At 41.1% G+C, this 6599-nt stretch overlaps 2 long non-coding RNA genes across 2 annotated transcripts; one reads left to right on the top strand and one right to left on the bottom strand.

The window, feature by feature from the left end:
• Positions 1–1284: 1284 nt before the first annotated feature.
• LOC103876235 lies at positions 1285–3720 on the bottom strand. The gene is made up of 2 exons (XR_002516077.1): positions 3678–3720; positions 1285–1442 (listed from the first exon to the last, which is right to left on the bottom strand). It is a non-coding gene; the product is annotated as an uncharacterized LOC103876235 (long non-coding RNA).
• Positions 3721–4704: 984 nt separating this feature from the next.
• On the top strand, positions 4705–6253 carry LOC110740863. Its single transcript, XR_002516076.2, has 2 exons — positions 4705–4790; positions 4900–6253. It is a non-coding gene; the product is annotated as an uncharacterized LOC110740863 (long non-coding RNA).
• Positions 6254–6599: the final 346 nt, after the last annotated feature.

The following is a 6599-nucleotide window of genomic DNA, read 5'->3' as shown; positions in this document are numbered from 1 at the left end:
TAGTCACAGATTGGAATTTAAGATGCAAGGGGAAAAAGGTGTCCATAAAAAACAATCACAGATGTTAGGTTTGTCCTCTATTATTTCTTCTAAATTAAATTTCTAGGCAGAGGATCCATATTTTTAAATATTTGAACGAGTTCTGAGCTAACAGCAACTACTTTCCCTAAAGCAGAATACCAGGGGATCTACATATGATCAAAGTGACATGAGTGTTTGCGTGTAATATTCAGGGTAGCCAAAGACAGAGAGAAAGAAACTGCGTGTTGATGATGATCTTGAGATGCCATCTGACTCCAAAAGTTTGTAATCAGGCCCAACTGATATCTCAGCCAGTCAGTCTCTGGAACAGCAGCCTGACTGTGGAATCCTGTTAAAAATCAATCTCAGAGAGCAAGGCAGATTTCATAGGCTATACATGATCTGGTATTAAGTATGTAAGTGACTTCACCTCAGAATTCCTTAAAAATAGGAAAGGGCATATAGATAGGGACAACATACAAACAGAGGGAGAATGAGAAAAGGATTGGGGAATATATTGCACCTAGCACCTTACTTTCACAAACAAAGAAACTTAAGAGAGGAATGTATGGAACTCCATAAGGCACACAGTAGCCAAGGGCCTCCTTTAGCACATAGTGTCCTCATCACAGAGGGATGATCCCCATGGCTTTAGCCAAAGGACCAGCAGAAAGATGCCTCTGATTTTTAGCATTTCTGGTTATCATCTTTCCTTCACAGTGCCCCAGTCCTTTGCCCATAGCCATCCTCATAGTGCTGGGAATCTCTTTCAGTGGACAAGACATCTAACAATGTGAAAAGGAGCAAAAAGTACAGAATAGGTGAGAAAAATGCAGAGGGCTATGTAAGTGACGCAGGGGAAAGGTAGAGTGCAGCTGTCTATCTCAGGGGCTAATCAGTTCCATATGAAATTGTCAAAACAACTGTTCCATTGAAACTTAAACACCAGCCATCATCCCTGTTATATCGTTTTGTAGGTGCCGCTCATCTTTCAACTTCAAGAGCTAAGACACTATATCGCTTAGTTTTGAAAATATACTAATAAATACCATACCTTGCAGATTCATTTTAATCAGCCTTGTCTTGAAATAGCTGTTTACTAATTTTGCATAATATAATTAAATTCCCAACCACTGCACTTAAGAACCACTAAAGATGTGACTTATCCTGATGAGAGTTGGGAAATTCCAAATTTAGGATGTCTACAATCCCTAGTGTTGTGAAAATAAGATTCTCCACAAGGACAGCAAATTGGAATGAGAATTAAAGAGTACAGTTTCCCTTTTATTAAATATTACAATACATAAAGCATACAAAAGGCAGGAGGCTCAGACAGGCTGAGAATCTGGTTCAACATTTTCTCCCCTGGTGAATCCAGTACACAAACACTGATTTTGGCATTAGGTTTCACAAGTTCCTAGCTGCAAGGGTTTACAGCAAAAGGAAGAGAGGTGTGGTGAAGTGAGTTAATAATTTCTTCCACCTTCCAGACTACTGATTCTTTCTCTTTCATTTAATGTCTCTCCCTCCACCCACCCTCCACCATCAAGCAGGACATCCTTAATTTCTCCCTCTTCCCTTCACATATTTTGACAGTCTCTTATCCATCCCACATGGCCTTTGTCCTAGTGAGCCCCTCATCATGTTATACCTTATCTGGTTTATTGCAAAGGTCTCCCAATTAGTTTCCCAGCCCCCAATATCTTTTTACTCCAGTCTTTGCTACTCATGCTGTCGAATTAATCTCTAAGAGTTGTATATTTCACTTCCGCTACTCAAATCCCACCAATATTCTTTCAAACTCTTGCAGGCCACATTTCTAATACATTTTGAATGCTCCTCTACTCAAATGCCTCTGCCTCAGTTGAATTGATCTTCTTTCCCCCTAAAAAAGTAGGTAAATGACCTAGACAGTGCTTGGTACATAGAAGGGAGAATAAGAAATATTAGTTTATTCTGCCTGGGATAAAATAAAGCTATTGTACTCCTAGACCTTTGCCTGTATCTTCCCTTTTATGTAATGTACTCCATTCTCTTAGCTGCCTGTCAAAATATGGTCTTTTTAAAAAAAGATGAAGTTTCACCTCTTCTGTGAAGCCTTTCCTATTCAGCCATTGTGATTATTCCCTCTCTAACCTTCTGTAGCAGTTGCTTCTCCATAGCACCATTTGGTTCCAGTCCAAGGGAGAAGAAGTTGGGGTATTTGCCCACTAACTCCCATGTAGCACAGGTTGAGAGCTGCTTCTGGGAGCATTGGCTCCCTGGCATGTTGGCCTGCCCCATGAATTGACCAAGAATGATTTCAGTCCCCCACCAACTGGCGCCCACCCCCCCCACCCACTGCAAGAAAAAAAAAAACAAAAACATTCAGCCAGAAGAAAGTCTTGCAGGTCTTGCAATAGAAAGCTGTGGAAATGTAAGGACATATTGAGGTCCTAGGAGCATGGGAGGGGCATCCTTCCATGGTGTCTTATTGTAGGGAAGTACTAAAAGTTTCCCCAGGGAGCCTCTTATATGTCAGATGGCCTCTTTCCAGCTCCCATGCTGTAGCAGTCACCCTAACCCCTCAAAATATCAGTGTCAGCAAGTGACTTTAAGAACCCCTTTCTCTGCCTGCTAGACCACTGGCAGGAGGCACCAAAATGCCTAGGCAGCAGTGGATTCGTATGATGTTCTGTGGAATGTCAAGATAACCAAGATCCTTTGGATTATATTCTGTCAAAAAGCAGTAACCACCACCCTGGGGTAAGGCTCTGATTGAGTACAGCTGTTCATCCCAGGTGACTGGAAGCTGCTTTTGATCCTAATTCCTGATGCAACCTGAAGGGTATATATGCCAAATAAATAGTCCACATACCAAGTGCCCAAGTGTGAGATGCTATGTAGATATGTTCTAGAACATGTCAACACTGATACGACACCGCATCCAGCATAGCTGCTGTGATTGAGGCTACTATTTGATTAAGCTTACAGTGGTCAACCATAATTTGCCACGATCTACCTCGATTTTTTTCAAGGGCTAGGTTGGCATATTAAATGCAGTACCCTGGGCTTATACTCTGAAGCTTGTTTACAGAATCTTTGACATCTTAACAGAGATACTAGGAATGAAAAACACAGCTGCTTTCAACAGGGAAGAGTTGGAGACTTGGATCCACTTAGATGGTTTGATCTGAGAAAACTACAAGAATCAACCATTGATTTACATAAATGATAGATACCATTACTAGAAATATAAGGGTTGTGAAATGCTCTGGCTATGCATTGTCAAATGGTTGAAAAGTTACCTATGTGAGAAGCAGCAAAAACTGGCAAGGTAAGCGGCTGGGACCTCAAAGTAGGAAGCAAGAATGGTGGTGTAAGCCTAGGTCCTAAACTTATTCATGAGAAGTAGCTGTGGTCACTTCTGGACCAGGCTGGATAAAGCTTAACCTTGACTGTATATCCTACACATGGTATTTAGACTGAATAAGTCAGACATAGGGAAATACACTTGTGTTTTTTGTTTTGTTTTGTTTTGTTTTTAGACAGGGTCTCGCTTTGTCGCCCAGGCTGGAGTGCAGTGTCGTGATGAGATCAGGGCTCACTGCAGCCTTAACTTCCCTGAGCTCAGGTGATTCTCCCGCTGCCTGAGCAACCCCCCACCCCCCTAGTACCTGGGACTACAGGTGCAGGCCACCAGGCCCAGCTAAGTTTTGTATTGTTTGCAGAGATGGGGTTTCGGCATGTTGTCTTGGCTCAAAGCAATCCACCCGCCTCAGCCTCCCAAAGTGCTGGGATTACAGACATGAGCACCTGGCCACACTTGCGTATTCTGATATCATTTTTCGGTGGAGATAAAAAGTCAGGGTTGGGCCTTCCCTGAGGGACTGGTTGTTTCCACTCTCAGTCATCCTGGGAAGAGTCAGCTCCTAGGACAAGATAGAGATTATAGACAGGTTTCCAAGGACATAATACTTTGAGAAGAAGATAAGCATATGAGCAGTGATTATTAAAATAAATAATTATAAGAAAAAAAACCAGAACTGAGTTATCATTATTTTCATCACAAGTTTAGCTGCCCAAGCAGGTTTAGCCTGCAATCCTATGAACCAGTTCCACAGAAGGGAAACACACAACCCTTATCAAAGACCCACACAACTAAAAAGCAACTGTTTCATCCTGCAAAATAATTTCCAAGATGATAGAAACTATGCCAAGAAGAAATGGACTAAGGTCAAGGATAGAGGAATGAGCAAAAGAGCTCAGAAAAAAAAAAAAAGTAGTTACACTGACTTTACTCCTCTCAAAATCTTTGATGGAAAAGACCAACTCTTCATGGACAGTCAAGTATTTATAGTGATGCTGCTGGAGGCTCTTTGAGGTTATAGTAGGTTATTACTGACCAGCTCAGGGAACTAACTTGCAGGGACAGGCCTTTGTCTGCATCTTCTCTAGTAATAACCCCCTCCTACTGCTCATGGGATCCATCAGGGGCCTGTGCAAGGCATTGGATTTCTACAACCCCGTCATCAGAATGTAGAATTTTCTCTCCATGCCTCTTAAGGAATTTTGTTTTATGACATCATTTGATTTTCAGTGTCCCATCTCCATTGATTTCCAAGGCAAATAAACCTACTAAAGCTCATTAGAAAACCAACACTTCATGCAGTTACAAAAACACCCCTATCTATAGGGACTATGCTCTTAGGTATTATTAGGTAATATTAGGTATTATTCTACCACCACTGGATAGATCTTAATTATTGCCAAGTTTATAATAATAAAAAGTAAGTACATTAGTTCAGGCTTCATATCACATTAAAAAATGCTAAACATTACACCTGTGAACTGGTCACTTCTTTTCACAAATGTGTCCCTCTTTGCCTTTGTTCACAGTGCTGCCAAATGTTATACTTTTGTCTGATGCTAATGGATGTGCCTCCACTTGGTCTACTCTCAGCAGCTGTGACCATCATCTAAATGAATATAAGAATTGAATTAACATGGAATGAGTGCCCACAGTGTCCTGAACTATATTAAAAATGATGATTGATGGCTCTGTGGAGTAAGTTCCTATTTTCTTTGAAGCTCAAAATCTGTGTGAGGAATAGATTAAAACTATCTCATACATAGTTTACCTCCCAACTGTGAACTAATAAGATGGATAACTCATAAGAGTACTATATGTGATTCTGGAGTTTATTTCTTTACTAACTTGTAGAGGTGTGGATAAGATTTTGAGAATTCGTAAAACTTTAATCAAAATAACAAAACCACTATGTGAAGCTCTGTCTCTGCGAGGAAGTTGTTCAGTTTCCTCTTGGTATTTCATTTCAGACTGAGGAAGCTATCCCTGTATTCGTTGGGACACACAGAAAATAGAAGGCATGCTCTGATGGGGTTTCTGAAGAGATTGTAATGAAAGACTTTTTTGCAGAGGTTTGGGTGTGATCAAGGAAATCTATAGGCAAAGCTGAGGATTCCAAGGATAGTACCAGGGCAAGTCAGTACCACCCTGAGACCTGAGCCCTGAGCCCTGACAGAGTGAGGGAAGATACATGTCATTGGATCCTGGGAGAGCTGAAAGAGAGTAAGGGGGTTTGCTGGGGAGGCAAGATCATCAGGGAGGGATGCATCTACCGCTACGGCTGCAGTTCCAAGCAAAGGGAGTGGGGAAGACATACTCTGACCTCTCTCTTCCTGCTCTTCCATCTCTTGCATTGCTTCCCACTGGCCAAGTCCAACCGGAAACCAGAGGGCAATGGAACCCAGATGATGGAGCCTGTGGAGGTCAGGATAAAGGAGATAGAGAATGGATCTGAGGAAGGGCAAAAGGTGAATGACCAACACAATCACCATCTAGACTAACACAAAATGCCACCCTCTATTGAAGTGTCTTTTCTTGCTTTAAGATAGTATTTCCCCAAATATATTCCAGATGGGTGCTCTGTGTTGGGGGGATTTGGGGAGAGGAGAATTCCTTGTGCATACATTCATTTGGGAAACACTGGATTAACACATTAAACTCACACTAAACAGAAATCTTTACTCAAGGAATTTTCAAAGCTCTACTATGTACATAATTTTTTAACAATAATTATTGAGAGTTATGATGAGCCAGGTTCTGGGCCTGGCTCGTGATACGATGAATAGGACAGATACCCACACTTGCAGGACTCACAAACAAGTGGAGCACAGACAATAAGCAGTAAACCAAAAACTAATTAATTACAAAGTGTCTGATGAAGCTCCCAATGGGAATGAAATGTGCAGCATATCTCATACGTTATTTAGCTTCATAAATCTTTGCTTCTGGAAATCTTTTGGAAGGTGAAAGACTCTCTTTGAGAAAGACCACTCTAAGTTTTTACCAACTATTGGTTACATATTTTGGTCTGAAATTTACATGATTAAATGCTGGATACCTAGTTTTTGATAACAGCTTTTCACCCTGCTGGCCCTACACAGTCAATCAAAGAGCAAATCTGATATTTACGGAAAATGGGGAATGGGAAGATAACACAAAAAAGGAGAGGCAAAAAAAGGAGAACACAAAAAAGAAGAATCTTAGTTGTCAAAGCCATTTAAATCAACTT

The sequence above is a fragment of the Papio anubis genome, chromosome 10 (assembly GCF_008728515.1).
Source record: "Papio anubis isolate 15944 chromosome 10, Panubis1.0, whole genome shotgun sequence".
Lineage (NCBI taxonomy): Eukaryota > Metazoa > Chordata > Mammalia > Primates > Cercopithecidae > Papio > Papio anubis.
This window is presented reverse-complemented; position numbering and strand designations above follow the sequence as displayed.